Source organism: Palaemon carinicauda, chromosome 22, assembly GCF_036898095.1.
Source record: "Palaemon carinicauda isolate YSFRI2023 chromosome 22, ASM3689809v2, whole genome shotgun sequence".
Taxonomy (NCBI): Eukaryota; Metazoa; Arthropoda; class Malacostraca; order Decapoda; family Palaemonidae; genus Palaemon; species Palaemon carinicauda.
In genome coordinates this window covers 54,602,881-54,621,283 of record NC_090746.1, presented here as the reverse complement: position 1 = coordinate 54,621,283, position 18,403 = coordinate 54,602,881, and the positions used below count along the sequence as shown (strand labels likewise).

General features: G+C 38.4%; 1 protein-coding gene across 6 annotated transcripts in view; it reads left to right on the top strand.

Annotated features, from left to right (window-relative positions):
- Window positions 1–18,403, top strand: part of LOC137616448 (MAP/microtubule affinity-regulating kinase 3-like) — a 272,442-nt gene that overhangs the window by 46,148 nt on the left and 207,891 nt on the right. The gene's annotated exons all lie outside the window — the stretch shown is intronic.

Genomic DNA, 18,403 nt, shown 5'->3' with positions numbered 1-18,403 from the left:
AACAGGTTTAAATAAGCTAACGACAAAGAAACATACATGTCCTATCCGTTTATATGGTGAATATACAGTTCTGTGTAAGAGGAGCTAGAGTGATGGGGGAACATAATCACAACTCAACAGCAGATTACTATTGCATTCTGTGTTTATATTTACAGCATAGTCATAATTAGATCACAAAGACCAGTTGTCGTACAAATCTCAATAACAATTGCAATATCTACCTTCACAACCAACCAATAATAGATATTAATAAAAATGTTAGATCCATTATTCACAATCTTCTCTGGTTCTCTACGGGCCGACCAAGGGAAAGGCCCGTGCCAACAAGAAGTGTTGGCTGTAATACTCTACGAACGAATACTCTTCTCTGGTTCCACACATTACTTGAGGAAAGTGTTTTTAAATCTTGGTATTAGTACACAAAGGAAGTCACGTCAAGGAAATGTGAATCTTGGAAAAGTATAGGACACACATTAGATGGTGAATACACTTGGTACCAATGGGCTAAAAGTCAGATCACCCACTTCTCAAACAATGAGTGGAGGTACTCATGGCATTTCAACTCACAGGATTAGCTCTACCTACATCAGGCTCTTATTACTAGGATCCCCTTACCTTCTCCCAACTTCGTCCTCATTAACCAATCTGCAAACAACATATGTATCAAGTCAATTAAAGTTTTTAGGGTATTGAGCAAAATGGTTTGACCAATGAAAGGTTATTGCAACAAATTTATGCTTTCATTATGCACTTGACAGGGATTATGTATTGCAAGTGTTAATCCTAGATAGAGCAATTTTATGCTGTGAAAACATCAAAGTAAGATTTATGGAAATATACAGGATTTTATTAATGTATTACTCTTTGGAATAAGCATGATTTTAATACTAAACCCAATTATTGCCATTTCTTTAAATCAAATAATTCCTCTCCTCTATTTTTTGTGAATTGGATATTTTGCTTTTTGTACAGTGGCACAACATAAGTAGTTGGCAGTCTTCTTGCTGGATTCATGCTTTTGTGACATGGCACAGTCTAGGCATAAATGAGAAACAATGGAGTTAGTGTGTAAAGATTTTATTTTAGCATTACAATCATGTTCATTTCAATGAATCTTACCCAATATTTTAATTGCTTACAAGCATCAGTTATAGCAAAGAAAGGAGAGAGATTCTTCCTGAACTTGAATAGTCTACTTTGGTGTCTTGACTCCCCTTTTCACCAGATTGTATACTGTACCATTATAGTAGATGCATACTGTACTTTACCTTTTAGCTGTTTCTTGCTTCAAGCTGGTGAATGCCTGTTTGACCAGCTCTTGGCTTTTTCGTTGTTAAAATATAGTGTATGAAATAAATTTCTCTGCTAGACAGTACAGCACTACTTTGGAGGCTGGTGTTGTATCATTCTCCTTCCTTGTTTTTGTTAAGATAGCAAAATATATCAGAAGATTCCAATAAATTAGGGAGATTGTGCTGGTCTTTGCAAGACAGTGTGTGAGAGTGAGAGATGGTAGTGGCATATGCTAACAACTCAAGATCACCACACCTTTTTCCTCTCCATCCCCATATTCATTATTATATCCCCTTGATATTCATGCTAATTTTGTTTTTAGATTTTTTTTAACTCCTGAGTAAAGAAGGATATGTAATAAATGTAGTATTTTGCAGGAACCTATTATTTCCTTTTTTTGTGCTCTAGTGAGAAAGCTTTGGTGTCTGAATCTTTGACTGCTGGTTCCAAAGGTATGTCTCTAGATATCACTTGATCCGAGAACCTCTCCTGAACGCTAAGGTCCATTGTGTCCTTTCCTTCATCCTCCTCACTTAACATGACATTAGTCCCAATTGGAAACTTGACAATGCCAACTAATACTGATTCTGGCATACACTTCACTCCATCTTAAGGGGGAGAGAACAAGATCCTCCTTGGGAATTGATAGTAGTGGTAGACAGGTCTTGGTAATTGAATCCTTATGACAAATGTTTGCAAGGAGGAGGATCATGTTGAGATCTAATTCTTCTTTACCTTCTCTAACCTCTATCGCAAGCTGGTATTCCTGAAGCCTTCAGCCTTCCCTTTTTGACTGGTAGTTGCAAACTGGTCACTTGGAGCACGTATATTTGGTGGTAATAGCAAATCCTACTTTGACTCTTGAGATTTATCACTGAAAGAAGAGATCGTTAGTACCTCATTGGAACAGTTAGTCTCATCTATTTATAGTTCTAGCAAATCTGTCGCTCATATGGCTTTATGGTGGCCTTCAACTACAGTACTCATGCAACAATTCTTGCACATGACCCGGTGAGCTGCAAATGCCTTTGGCTCAGGCATTAGTAGCTTCCTCACTTAGTTTTGAGCTGTCCTTAGTCACACTTTTTTCTTAGCTTAGCTACTGGCATTAACTCCCTTTTAGGTTTTATCGCTGTAATTGAGGATGGTTCTGAGAAGTTATTGGCTTTTTCATATTATGCATGCTGTACTTCTAAGCTAGTTGATATTTCGTAGTGTATGTGCCAAATTTTAGAGATTTGAGTCTCTCTAAAAAGATCATGTCTTGCTTCGCAAGTACTGCGATATTAATTTTTGTATTCTAAGAGCACCATGCATAAAGCCAGTCTCCGACCTCTTGAAGTAGGAGTACCTGTAAGCACAATGAGCAGCAACCTAATGACAAGGGATAGAAAGACACGATACTTAGAATCAAGTGCAATATTTCTCTCGATCTTAACTCTGAATTAGGTGCCTGGTTGTTAATCCACCGTTATGAGTTTGTTCCAGCACAAATACAAACTTTCGTCTTTTACATAGGATATACAGTATAACAGGGATGTTGGAGAATACAGCATTTAAAACTTGAATAACAAGGTGTGAACGGGTGGCTGGGAGTGGGAAAGCCTAGTCCCTCTGTTTGCTCTCCTAGTAGTCACTTTGATATTAGCCTTCAGTGGAGCCACATTCTTTCACTGGCTCGAAACTTTGGCAGATTTTCCAGCTTTTTTATTTTGTACTTTTTGACTTTGTTCCCAGTAATGACACTGCAGCATCTTGGGACATAGTCCTTTTGTTTGAGACATGCTTAAGGATTACACATCTCCCACAACTTTATCAATTGGCCATTGCAGGATTTTCACCATTGCCGCCCTTTAGTTAGACTTCCCTGAAGTTGAAGGAACAAGCTCTTTCTAGAATTAATTCTGTATCCTTCTTTGGATACAGACACTTGCAAGCAACATGTCTCCAGCTAATGCTGTTAAATCAACGTTCCCTGACTGCCGCTTTGGATTGCTGATCGCCAGACATGATCTATGATCAACTTGCTTTTTAGTGATATAAGTGCTTGACAAATGAACACTCCCCCATCAGTACCGTTACGAATCAACCTTTGCCGGACCCCTCCTAATCATCCTAAAGGACGTTGACAAGTGCCTTGCCCACACACTCCTCGTCCATACGTGCCTCATCCAGGAATGGCTTACAGACATGCGAGTTAAAAGTGAGCATAGGAATCTCCACTGAGCATTCACACTCACCGGAGCATGCTAGCTCTTAGGAGCACTTTCATGTTTTTCTCCTAGTCCACTCACTAAGATCCAGACTCAATTTGGTTAGTTGGAAAAGTGCAAGTTACTTTTAGATTTGTAATATTTCTTACACCCAGAACGGTCATGCCCCCTAAATGTGTGTGCACAATTACACGTGCATTCAATTTTTGACAATGGGAACAACAAACTGCAAGGATATGAGGCATGCTCATTTGAAGTACTTTCCTTTCCAGAATAAAGAAACATGGCAGGGCTCCACTTCACTTGTATTTAGCTTTTATTTGAACCTTTCTGGATAGAGGCAAACTATTGTATGAGCGCTGGTTCATACCTTGAGTTCCCTCCTCCTTAGGAACATGGTCAGTCAGTCTACTGTACACACTAAAGGAAACTGACAACTATTCCTTCCCTAATCTTTTTTCATAAGGAGTCTTTTAAGGGGCCTGGCCTGTATGCCAGTATATGGGGGTATAGGAAGAAAAACAAAATCCTGAGAAAGTTCACAAAGCTTCTTATGGCAATGGGGAATATGTATACGGAATATTTTGTCAAAATTTCTTTTACTTTTATGATTACAAGGTAATTAGTAAAAGTAACTCTATAAACCAAAAACATTGTTCCCTACAAGAAAATGCAGTATTTCTTCTGTTATTGTAAATTTTGATAAATTTTAATATAAAATTAATTGTGAACAATGGCATCTATAGATTCCATGTGTCACAAGACTAGGTATTACTTAGTAGTTACACCCTTCAGTCATCAGTGCTACCACAAACCTCACAGAGTACACGTTTGACTTTCTCTGAAATTCTCTTGTTTTTACGTCTTTTTCTCGTTTTTGGCACGAATTTCATCATGCAGAAGGGGAAAAGATAATTTCAACATCTCGCTAACATAAGCGACTGTCTTGTCTAAAGAAGCAAGATATTTAGGAAAGCGGTCTTCATTTATGATTTAATAATGATAAATAACTTTTAGTTTAATATTCTAAAAAAAATATCATAATAATCATGATTTCTTAATACGTATTGTTGTTGTAAAAATACAAAGAAAAACTTTGAACGCCAGTACAGTATCTCAGAACTATACGTATTGACCTTCAAATTCTATCTTCTCCCTTAGTTTTAAAGATATAGCATTGAAATTTGGTATATACCGGTTACTTGGGAAGACTTTATAAAACAATCAAATGTTGCCATTTTTTCCAATTATTTTTTCTTTATTTTTTCCTTTGGATTTTAAGGTTTATTTTTTACCATAATGAAAAAATTCATATCCAGAAAAAAAATGACTTTTAGAAAGTAAAAAAAAAAAAACTCATTTGATTGGAGGTCTATATAGGGTACTAATCCCAGGTCTGAATGTTAATTATCAAGGGTGGAGATAGAATTTGAAAAACCCATTTAAGTGGTAGAGTCGAAGCCCTGTCCTTGAAAAACGACATTAGCCACCCGGCCCCATTTAACTTGATTGGTAGGAGTTTCTTTCAAGTTGCTCCTACCTTTTTTTCTCCATGTTGGAGAAACAGTGTTAGCCAGTCCTTCATTGAGGACAGAAAACAACAAAGATTTGCATACTATTGTGTTTTCTTCTCAGCTGTTCACAATTGCGTTTACCTTGAGAACAACACCTTGAGGCGGGCATCTTTTGGAATTTTCAATTGCTCGAGATAAGTCGCACACCTAGTTGCTGTCAATCGTGCATCATCACACCTGCCTGCTCTATTGCTCTTCCATGAGAGTACCCTTAGAGTACTCAGGTTTGTATATTTAGAAGGAATCCAATTATTTCCGAAGGGTCCTAGCAGGCAGGGTGCCGATCAGGTGTTGTTTATAACTTGAGCTGTCATATGCTAGGGCCCTCCTAGCCATTGGCATGTTGCCCCTTGCTGGTCAACTTGCGAGCACCAAGCTTGGTTGCGCCCCCTCCCCCTCTCCCGTTATTCCTGAATAGGCTTCTGAGGGATAGTAAAGTTACATGTAAATATACTAATAATGCGTGCCTTTAGCACAATCCAAGGACTGTTGCTGACCCTGGGCCAAAGGACGAGTGACTAACAACACCCATTGCAGAGCAGACAGGGTTAAAGACAACCGATACAGACCTAGAAAATTGCAACAACACAAGCTAAGCCTGTGTTGGCGACCTTGCCAGGATTTTCGACAATATAACCAATTGAAAACAGGGAGAATATAGAAAGAAGCAGAATGAGTGCGATTACGAGAGATTTGATAGATTCAGGTAAACTTCTTGGTCTAGATGGCAATGATCTCCGTGAGTATGTTATTAAGAGAGAACAGGAAGTGTTTGAGAGAGATGAAAGAGCAGCTGAAAGAGAAGAAAATGAAAGACAGTGTAAGCATGAGTTAGAAATGGCTCGTTTAAGACAAACTCTTCATAACAGACGGTCAGGTAGCAGATCAGGAAGTAATTCATCTTTGAATAGTGACACTGATAGTTTAGATATGAGTGCAGTGCTCAAACTTATACCGAAATTTGATGAAGATGTTACGAAATATTTCATGTCTTGAAAAGTTAATGAACAGAGTAGGTTCTCCCAAAAAACAGTGGACTTTGTATTTACAAGCAGTTTTAAGCGGTAAAGCACAATCTGTGTATAGTTGTTTGTCTTGAGGATGAAAGTGAAGATTATGATACTGTGAAAGAAACCGTACTTAGTGTATACAGATTGGTACCAGAAGCGTACCGTAAGAAGTTTAGAAGTTTGAAAAGAGACTATAATAGTACTTATGTAGAGTACGGAAAGAAGTTAGAAAGATCGTTGTGTGATTGGTTGACTTCCGCTGAAGTCGATAATTTTGAAGATCTCAAGAACTTAGTTTTGTTAGAAAGTTTCAAAGATAACATATCCCCAGACATCAAATTATATATAGAAGATAGGCGTGAAACATCTTTTGCCGATGCTACGAGATTAGCTGATGAGTACAGTCTCACACATGGTTTAAGTGGCAGTAAAAAGAAAAACTATCTTTTGTCAAGTAAGGCACAACAAGTAAAGGTAGTTCTAACAATAACGATATTAGGAACAGGGATTATTATCATTATTATTGTTACACATGTGGGAAGGAAGGTCATATTTCTCGGTACTGTAGGAGCCAATGGGCAGTCAGTAATTCAGAGGTCACTTGTTACAATTGTAATAAGAAAGGGCATATAGCTAGGAATTGCACAGTATCACTCGTTAGGGGAGAGAGTGTACCAAGGAATGTAATAATCAGCATGAAAGGAAAAGTTATGCTAGGTAGGTTTCCGAACACTTGTGAAGTTTGTCCTTTGTTAAAGATGAAATTGAAAAGTCAGTTAGTGACAGGAGATGTAAAACTAGCAGTCGTGGATACTTTGCCCGTAGACGGCGTTGATATTATTGTTGGCAACGATTTAACTACCTCCAAGTGTGTGAATCCTATTTTAAGTGAAGTTCAAGTGCCTGAATTGATGGTAACTAGGTCAGGATTAGATACAGATATTGACTACAGTCATAGGTTGTTCGAGGATTCGAACGTAGGTAATATAGGCGTTGATGATGAGCTTGGCATGGATGTAGCTGAGGAAACACACTATCAATGTTGATAATGTGAGCAGAGATGATGACGTAGCTGTTGAAAGAAGTGATGTACAGATAGATAATGTAATAGGCCCAAGTAATAGCAGCTGTAGTGTTTCGGAAACTAGCATATTGAATAAGGATGAGCTAGTTAAGATGTAGAGGGAAGATGAAACGCTAACTCGAATCCTCGAATGTGAATTGGATGATGAACCTGAAAATGTTTGTAAGGAAACATTTAGTCTAAAAGACAAACTTTTGTGTCGCTATGTTCGTCCTAAGACGGGTAGCAAAGAGGAGGTCATAGAGCAATTAGTAACTCCTAGGAAACTTTGTGAATCAATTTTGAAATTAGCACATGACGAACAAGGACATTTAGGAGTAAATAAAACATTCAAGTGTATAAGTAAAACTTACTTCTGGCCTAAAATGAAAAGTGATGTGAAGAGATATGTTTTAAGTTGTCCGCTGGCAAACCTAATCAAGTAATTCCCAGGGCTCCGTTATGTAATATTCCATTGGTAGGAGAACCTTTTGAGAATGTCGTAATTGATATAGTAGGCCCTTTGTCCAGAAGTAAGGGAGGGAATATCTATCTATTAACAATCATTGATAGACTAACACGATATCCAGAAGCAATCCCAGTAAGAAATTGCAATGCAAAAACTGTAGTTAAACGCTTGCTGAACTATTTCTCTAAATTTGGACTTCCTTGCATTATACAGAGTGATAATGGTAGCAATTTTATATCAAAGTATTTCAGAGATAAAAAGAGAATTAGGGATTAAACTTGTAACTTCCACCCCGTACCACCCTGAATCACAAGGAATTGTTGAACGTTTTCATCAAACGTTGAAAAGTAGCTTAAGGAAATTGTGTAATAATTTCGAACATGATTGGGAAGAAAAGTTACCTTTTGTCTTGTTGGCTTTACGATTAGCTCCTAATGACACCACGGGATTTAGTCCTTTTGATTTGTTGTTCGGTCACACTGCCAAAGGACCTTTAGAAATTTTAAAGTGTAAGTTAATGCGAGAAGAAGGTAGAAATGATTACGTACAGAATATCGAAGATCACAAAGAGGATTTAAGGAAAGCCTGGAAGTTGGCAAAAGAAAATGAGAGCAACCGTCAAGGGGAAAATAAAAGGAAGTACGATCTGAAGGCTAAAGACAGAATTTACCATGTGGGTGACAAAGTCTTAGTATTAGTCCAGAAAGAAAGTCCCTCATTATCTTATAAGTTCGAAGGTCCATTACCTATCATAGATAAAAGGGGAAATTTGAATTACCTAATTGATATGGGTAGGCATAGAGCTAAATGGTTGCACATCAACTTGCTAAAGAAATATAATGAACGTCCAGTGCCAGTTGTAACCTTGTCGCAGAGAGAGATTACTTTTGAGAAGAACTCTGATATTCTTAATAATTTCACTTTGTTTAATTCTAGCTTAGAGGAAGAAAAAACAAGGGAATTATTCAATGTGTTTTCAAATTATCCAGACACTGTTAGTGATAAATTAGGTTTAACTAATCTTTTAGAACACGATATTGAGTTGCAAGACACCAAACCCATTAGACAAAGTCCTTATCGTCTAAGCCCAGAAAAAGCAAATTCAGTCCGACAGGAAATTAAGTATATGCTAGACAATGGTTTGATTGTTCCTAGCGAAAGTGACTGGTGTTCCCCAATAGTTCTTATTAAGAAGGAAGATGGATCAGATAGGTTGTGTATTGATTTTAGAAAAGTGAATAGTGTTACGAAACAAAGTAAATTTCCCCTCCCCAGGATAGAAGATTGTTTAGATAAAATGGGAAATGCTAAGTTTATTTCTACACTTGATTTGGCCAAAGGTTATTGGCAAGTACCTTTAAGTAGTCGAGCACAGAAAATATCTGCTTTCATAACACCTTTCGGTAGTTATGAACCCAAACTTATGGCTTTTGGTCTACGAAATGCTGCGAGTACTTTTCAAAGATTAATGAATAGAGTTTTAAATGGAATTGATAACTGTGTCGTGTATTTGGATGATCTTGTAGTATTTTCAGATACGTGGGAGCAACATTTACGCGTTTTAGCTAAAGTATTAGCAGTCCTTGAGAAAGCAAAACTTGTTTTAAATCTGAAGAAATGTGAATTCGGAAAAACCTCGATCACATATTTGGGTCATAAAGTGGGTCTAGGTAAGATTAGTCCAAAATATGGGAACATAGAGGCTATCATCAACTTCCCAATCCCTACCAGTAAAGACAGGCAATGAGATTCATCTGAATGAATTCGTATTTCCGTGGATTTGTTCCTAATGCAGACGTGACCAGCCTTACGATAACTTGTCAGAGATGTCAGAACGAGTTGACCCCATTCGTTATTACCAACCACTAAACGCCCAGACCTGAAGTATCTACGTTCCTGATTCGTCAAGATCTGCTGTGAAGAGTACAGTATCATCATTTCTTTTAAGAAGTATTTGTCTGTTTTCTTGACTGTTCCCCTATTTGCTGAAGTGTAGTTTAATCAGATGACTTTCTTTGTTCAATTTTGTACTTCCCAAGTACTCAATTATGTTTTCTTTTGCGAGTTTTCTTTCTATATTCCCTTTTTCAATTTGGGTGGTGGTCGATTTATCCTAATTTGATTAATCAATTCAAAAGAACCTGGTTCGATCTCCACGAGGATCGTAACACCTGGCGCTTACCGTCTTATAAGACCCGAGCAGAAGTCCCCTCGAGCGTTTTCTGTTGACGATCCCCAGAACGCTCCCCCTCGCAGTAGGTAAGGCGAGGTAAAAGTGTTTTCTAACTTTAAACAATATTGCGCATCAGGCGCGAAGCTGAAAACAAAATTAAAATCATACTTGACAGGTAATGAGCATTTAATGTTCTTACCTCTTAACCCTGGATAGGTACGGTCCTCGGACACCCCTTAAAGGGTATACTCGGACGCGAACGACCCCGACGCCAAAAAAAATTCTTGAAAAATCAGTTTTTGCAGTAACCTCCTTTTTTCTTTTGCCAAAAAAAACTTCAATGAATGCTTAAAACAACTGTAAAGATAAATACTACTCATCTGCAGAAAAACTATTTATTATAAATATTTTAAAAAATTAAGTAGAAAAAAAAAAGACCTGACATAAAAATTCATAAAAAAAAGTTTATACATATATACACAAATCCTTTTAGGAATTGATTCTTGAATGTTTAGGACACATCTTGATGTATTTTGGATGAAGTCAGACCCATGGAGGTGAAGATCTGAAATGAGAAAAAAAGGGTAACTTTTTTTGGCCAAAAAAAATTGTCCAAATTTCATGAATTTTTTTGGGTACCCAAATGAAATAGGAAGTGGCTAATTTTTTTAGGGAATAAACATATGTTATCCTAAAATAGAAATATGTAAAAAAATCTTCATTATTTTGTAAATTACATTTATATCAGGGGCCATATCTAAAGGTAATTTTTTGAGTACTTGGAAATTTCGTAAAAAAATACATATATTTAATATATAATATGATATTTATGCAGGTAAAAATATACCAAAATATCACAAATTCTATAGGGAACAAGAATATATATAGATAGGGCAGCTTACGCTTCGGATATGTCCACAAAATGGCCGCCAACCACACTGACTCAGACTCCCTAATCTGCCACTTGAAATGTAGGAAGGGTATGTCAATTTCAAGGTGTTATTTACTAATCTAATTATTATTGGATATGCATAAAAATTGTATGGTGGGTTGCTGGATAATTGTCGATTATTTTACGACTATAAAATTAAAATTCTGACCCAAAAAAATTTTTTTGAAGGGAAATAAAATCGAAAAAAAAAATGTAAAACAATATTTTAGCTAAAAAAATTTGATATTCAATCAAAAAAAAAAGTAAACAAAATTTTCCGACAAATAAACATCTAGAGGAATCATTACTCTGTGATAGTTCCTTAGTACGTAGTAATTTTGAAAGAATTGGGAAAAAACGAAAAAATGGCAATCACCGGAAAATCGAACACATACCTATATATACTGTACGCCATATCTGGCTAAAAAAAAGATAGGCATGGGTAGCCAGATCATCTAGAAACACTTTCCAACACTATAAAAATATAAGTTTTGCGACACTACTTGCCAATTCCTTACGGTAACATGACTAAGCAAAAAAATGCAAAACAAATAAAAAGGGGCACTCGTGGAAAAATGGCCATTCTAATATACGGCATTTCAGAAAAAAAAAATTTCAGCCACGTGCTAGGCAAACCATCAAGGCATATTTTCCGACAAATAAACATATAAATGAAATATTACTCTGTGATAGTTCCTTAGTACGTAGTAATTTTGAAAGAAATGGGAAAAAACGAAAAAATGGCAATCACAGGAAAATCGAACACACTTATATATACGCCATATCTGGCTAAAAAAAAAATAGGCATGGGTAGCCAGATCATCTAGAAACACTTTCCAACACTATAAAAATATAAGTTTTGCGACACTACTTGCCAATTCCTTACGGTAACATGACTAAGCAAAAAAATGCAAAACAAATAAAAAGGGGCACTCGCGGAAAAATGCCCAACATTCTAATATACGGCATCTCAGATAAAAAAAAAAAAGACATGCACGTGTTAGCCCAACCATCAAGGCACACTTTCTAACACATAAACATGAAAAAAAAATCAATAATATACGGCAATTCCTTACTACGTAGTAAATTTTTACAAATATTGAAAAAAAAACAGAAATTGGCAACCGCAGTTAAATACCCAATATACCAATAACTACGTCGTATCTGGCAAAATCAAAATCACGCATGGGTAGCCAGATCATCTAGACACACTTTCCAACATTAAAAAAGCAAAAGTTTTACGACACTTTCGCAATATCTTACGGAAAAATGACTTGGCAAAAAAATTAAAAAAAATTAAAAAGGGACACTCGCGGTAAAATGCCCGACATTCTAATATACGACATCTCAGATAAAAAAAAAGACATGCACGTGTTAGCCCAACCATCAAGGCACACTTTCTAACACATAAACATGAAAAAAAAATGAATAATATACGGCAATTCCTTACTACGTAGTAATTTTTACAAATACTGTATTGAAAAAAAAACAGAAATTGGTAACCGCAGTTAAATACCCAATATACCAATAACTACGTCGTATCTGACAAAAACAAAGTCATGCATGGGTAGCCAGATCATCTAGACACACTTTCCAACACTAAACAAGCAAAAGTTTTACGACACTATTTGGCAATATCTTACGGAAAAATGACTTGGCAAAAAAATGAAAAAAAATGAAAAAGGGGCACTCGCGGTAAAATGGTCCTCGTGGTGATGAACGACATTTTAACTAAAAAAAAAAACATGCACATGGTAGCCAAACAATCCACCAAGACTTTCCACAACTGATAACCTATACAAGTTGCACCATTCTACGACAATTTCATAATACGTAATAACTTTGATAATTATGCAAACTACCTCAGAAGGGTAAACTCGGACGCGAACGACCCCGACGCGTCTCAGAAATCGGGGAAGGAGTACAGCTACAGCAATGCACATCTGGACACTACTAGAGCGTGTAGGGGAGACACCTCCTGCAGGTCGATCACCCACAAATTCAGTCACAGGGGTGAGTCACGTGAGAAAAACCTGTTTTTTTTTGACGCTCGGGGTCGCAAACGACCCACCGTACCTATCCAGGGTTAAAAAGAGCTGAACTTGATGGCGCGTGGCAAGCAGCTGAGCATGATGGTGCTTGCCAGGTGGCTTAGCATGTCACCTCACGCCAAGCTTAACATGACGTCTCGCGCCAAGCTGAACGTGACGCCTCGCGCCAAGCTGAGCGTGACAACAACAGAGCGTTGGTCATCTAGCTTTCACTAGACGCGATCGGCATAGCTCCGAGCGTCTGAATCACGAGCGTTTTTTAATCGCAAGCGTTATTATTCTGAAAGTCACGTGGTGCCGAGCGTCAAGAGCTTGCATGACATCAAGTAGAACTTAATGTTTACATGACCATGAGCATCTAGCGTTGGAACTTTGTTATGCCAGGCGCTATATTAAGAAATAAATATTAACTAGAAAGATATGTTCTCAGACCATGGCCTGCTTGACCAAATTCTTGGTTGGGAGAGCTAGAATTAAATCTCTAAAGCATTGAAGCAGAATTCAGAACCTTAAAGGAGTTGACTCCTAGGAAACAAGACATCTCTACCTAGGTTAGAGACTTGTAGGAGGAAGGGAGTGACTTTCAGAAACGCATGAGAGTTTTCGGAAGATTTTCCATTTTATTTTTTGTACCTGCTGCTCCTCGTTCTGCCTTCAGAGTTTTTCGCTAAGAAAGACGGCAAAGGAGTCTCTGTTTATTATTTTATTATTATTATTAGCCAAGCTACAATCCTAGTTGGAAAAGCAATATGCTATAAGCCTAAGGGCTCCAATAGGGAAAGATGGCTCAGTAAGGAGAGGAAATAAGGAAGTAAATAAATGATGAGAATAAATTAACATTAAATCATTCTGAGAAAAGTAACAAAGTCAAAAGACAGTGCTGATAGAGCAGTGCTTTAGGCATCCTCAAGGCAGAATAAAGAACCTAACTGCAGATGTTGGGGCAGCAGCACGTTCAACTACAACAACAGGAAGTGCATTAGGGCTTTTGTAAGAGAAGGCAGTCCCCCCTTTTTTGCTGCATACAGCCTGTCAGGATGTCAGAAGTTGGCAAAGCTTTCGTTCAGACTGATAAAGATCTTGTTCCTGAGTCTGGTGTTACGGTACAGGCACCGCCGCTTCTGCCAGACTGTTTTCCTTCTGCTGAAATAAGGAGCGTGATGTAAGCGATGAGGAAGGCGAGTTGGCGATCAAAATTTTCTACACCGGTGTCACCTAATGTTGATCCTAGTTGGACTATGCTGCTGGCATGAAGCAACGGCTCTCATCTTTTATGCCGTCTTATCAACCTGCTGTTAGCAAGGCGTTAGTTCGTCATGATTCTTTTCAGGACGCGTTGTCGCACGGGCGGCCTACCAACAAGGTAATTTTGAACAGCGTGATGAGGCTTCTATATCCCATTGAGTGTCTTCTCTTGATACCAGACATCAAACGGCCAAGCGTGTCATAGTGTGTTTACCTTCCAAGCGTGGCGACGATCGCTAGGCAGCTAAGCACGACATTGGGCGACAAGCTGAATGTGACATCGGGTGTCAAGCTGAGCGTGACGTGTTGAGCAACAAGCTCGTGACGTCCGTCAGTCACATACTGTTCAAGCTACGTCCAGAGGACAAAACCTCTCTATGGAGACTCACATAAGACTTTGCTTGCAGCAGTAAAAAAGGTCCACTGGATGATCTCTTTAGATCTCGAGGATGCTTACTTCTACTTCCATCCGAACTTCAAGCTACCGGAAGGTTCGTGTATTTGAGGAAGTTGTCCAGTTTTGAGTTCTTTTTTTCGGGCTAAGCACCACTCCTCAAATAGAGGGTGTGTCTGTGACGACATATCGTTGTGTCCTATCCTTAGACCTCTGGAAAGAAATATTCCAGTTTCGGGCCTTAGGTTTCGACCTCACCACCGCTCCTCTAGTCTTCACAAAGATCATGATGAATGTGGCAAGCATGCTCCACTCAAGAGGCATCAGAGCCTCCTTGTACTTGGACGATTGGCTACTAAGAGCCCCCTTACTCAATTGCTGTCTGGAGGATTTGCATCTGACAATGAGTCTGTCAGAGGAGCTAGGACTTCTGGTGAATTCAGAGAAGTTTCATTGATCCCTTCACAGAAGAGCCTTTATTTGGGGATGGAGATTCATAGTCGGACTTTTCAGGTTTTTCCATCACCTGCAAGAATACAGCTAGCTCTCCTAAGGCTTTGTGCCTTTCTAAAGAAGGAGTTTTGTTCAGTGAGGGAATGGATGAGTCTCCTGGGAACCCTCTCTTCACTAGAACAATTTGTATGTTTGGGAATTAAATTTACGACCCCTTCAGTTCCATCTCAATTGCCATTACAGCAAAGAGGACAGCCTCGACAAGGAGAGCATTCCTCTTACGGAACCAATAAAAGAGTGCCTTCGTTGGTGGAACAACATAAACAGGCTCCAGGAAGGTCTCTCTTTGGAACAAAAGAGCCCAGACTTTGTGTTGTTTTCCGACGCCTCGGACTCGGGGTGGGGAGCAACACTAAGAAAGTCAGAGATTTCGGGTCTGTGGACAAAACAACAGCAAAGTCTCCACATCAATCAAAAGGAGCTGTTAGCAGTCCTGTTGGCTCTCAAGGGGTTCGAGAAGCTAGTACTGAACAAAGTAATACAAATCAATGCAGACAATACCACAGCTTTGGCCTACATAGCGAAACAAGGGGGAACACATTCGAGGGGTCTTTGCGACATAGCAAAAACTCTTCTCGTTTGGGCACATCAAAGAAAGATATCCCTGTTGACAAGATTCATTCAAGGGGAAAAGAATGTGAGGGCAGACAGCTTCAGCAGGAGGAATCAAGTTCTCCCCATAGAGTGGACACTGCATCTTGATGTATGCAAGAAACTTTGGCGGATTTGGGGCCGCCCTCTCATAGATCTATTCGCAACTTCAGAAGACTAGAGAATTATTGGTCCCCAGTTCCAGATCTGGAAGCGTCACACATAGACACGTTCCTGATGTACTGGTCACACGTAGATATGTACGCTTTCCCTCCATTCAAAGTGCTGTACAAAGTACTACAAAAGTTTGTCTCACGAGGGAACCAGATTGACGTTAATGGCCCCCTTCTGGCCGTCAAGAGATTGGTTCACAGAGGTACTGTACTGGAATGGATGGTGGATGTTCCAAGAGGTTGCCATTGAGAATAGATCTTCTAAGACAACCCAACTTGGCAAGAAACCATCTAAACCTCCAAGCTCTATGTCTGTCTGCCTTCAGACTATCGAAAAACTCGCCAGATCTAGAGGATTTTCGAAGGAAGCAGTTAAGGCTATTGCTAGAGCAAGAAGAACTTCTACTATCAGGGTGTACCAATCTAAGTGGAAAGTTTGTAGAGCTTGGGGTAAAGCTAACTCATTTTCTTCATCCAATACCTCTATAGCTCAAATTGCCAATTTCTTTTTAGAGCTTGGAAGAAGGCACACTTTCTCCTCCTCAACCATTAAATGCTACAGGAGTATGTTAGCAGCGGTCTTCAGGCATAGACATTTAGACCTCTCGAATAACAAGGACCTTAAGGATCTCCTTAGATCCTTAGAAACCTCTAAAAAACGTCAACAGGATTCACCTGCCTGGAATTTAGACGTGGTTTTAAAATTTCTTATGAGTGACAGATTCGAACTTTTAAACTCTGCTTCTTTTAAAGATCTGACTTTAGAGACTTTAATTTTAGTAAGCTTAGCAACAGCTAAAAGGGTCAATGAAGTTCATGCTTTTAGCAAAAACATTGGCTTTAGAAATGGCAAAGCTATATGCTCCCTGCAGCTTGAATTTCTAGCCAAGAACGAACGTCCTCACCCATGGCCAAAATCTTTCGAAATTGCTAACCTCTCTTGATTTGGTGGGTGAGGAGTTAGAGAAGGTTCTTTGTCCTGTTAGAGCACTAAGGTTCTAAATTATTTAGACAGGACTAAAGGTTTAAGAGGCAATTCAGAAGCTCTTTGGTGTGCAGTCAAAAAGCCTGTTTTTTCCTGTCTAAAAATGCCTTATCATATTTCATAAGACTTTTGATTAAAGAAGCTGACACGCACTGTGGTGAGGCAGACCTTAAGCTCCTGAAAGTTAAGATTCATGAAGTTAGAGCTGTGGCAACTTCTATAGCTTTTAAACAAAATCGTTCTCTGCAAAGTATGATGAATACAACGTTTTGGAGAAGTAATCTGTATTCGCATCACTTTATTTAAAACGTGTCCCGACTCTTTATGAGGACTGCTACACTTTGGGTCCATTTGTAGCAGCAAATGCAGTAGCAGGTGAAGGATCTACCACTACACTCCCTTAATCCCTAGTACCCTTTTCCCCTTTTGGAACTTTTATATTTTATGATTGGAGGAAATTGTTAGATAATCTTCCGCAATCTTTGACTTAGTCAGGTTGTCATTTGTTCCTTGAGAGCACCCGGAACAAGGGTATTAGTTGAGGTCCTGTCAGCATAGAGTTTATTCACCGTTTGACAGCTCCTAGAGTTCTTCAGCCCCCTGGGTGGATCGCTGGTTCTCAAAGGACAGCTGACTTATTAATGCAGAGAACCATTGAAGTCGGCTTTCTTAATAGGTACGAACCCTTAAGCTAGTTTTGTTTTAAACTCTCAAGTGAAATTCCATTAATGTTGCTGTCTCTGACCCGCCACCAAGGGTGTCAATCTGCTATTATTATATAACCAGCGGGTAAGTTTAAATGTTTAAAAATTATATTTTCATAATAAAATAAATTTTTTGAACATACTTACCCACTGGTTATATAACTTAAAATCCCCCCCTCCTCCCCTCTAGAGACCTATGGGCATGGAAAATCTGATACTATACTCTATCGGATCCTTTAAGGCGAACAAGGCTGGGTTTGGGCCGGGAGCGGCGATGCCATATCAAATATTACCATCACGTTGTATGGTGTATGGAGGCAGCATAAGTTAAAAAAATGTAAATATAATTAATTAATAATAAATATTCGCGATTATTAAATGCCCTCGTAATTTCTTTACTTTTAATAACAATGAAATTACACGTTTCTTCTTAAACGTGGCAGAAAAATTTTACAGCGCTGCCACATCCTTCTCAGGCGTTAAGCTGACCTCAGGGTATGAATATGTCAAACAGCGTGTGTCTCCATAAAGACGGCTCAACCAAAACAGTCAGTCATTAAGGAGTCTGTCGCCCTACCAAGAACATGGAAGGAAGTCCTCGTTATACAAATAAATTTTTTTTACATATTTCTAATATAAAAGATGTGCAGAAATAAATCTCTATAATCCTGGCATTCTTGTGTATCGTTATCAGTATAACATTCATGACTCAAAACTATCATCTATTTGTTTTGATAAATCCTTACAAAGACTATGAAACACAAATTGATATTTTCATCAGGTATGACACTCAAGCAAAAGTATCTTATATTTTGAAGATAAAAACGTGCCAAACCTAAAACAAAATATTCAAAGTAAATTGCAAAGCTAGAACAAAGTCCATAGAAAGAAGGCATGAGAATATAAAAAGAACGTGTATCGGATACTCTTCATGAAGATAATTGGGCGTCTATACTACGTATAGATAATATATTTAATTGTTGTCGATAATTATGTGTAACCCATGTATCTTTATGACACT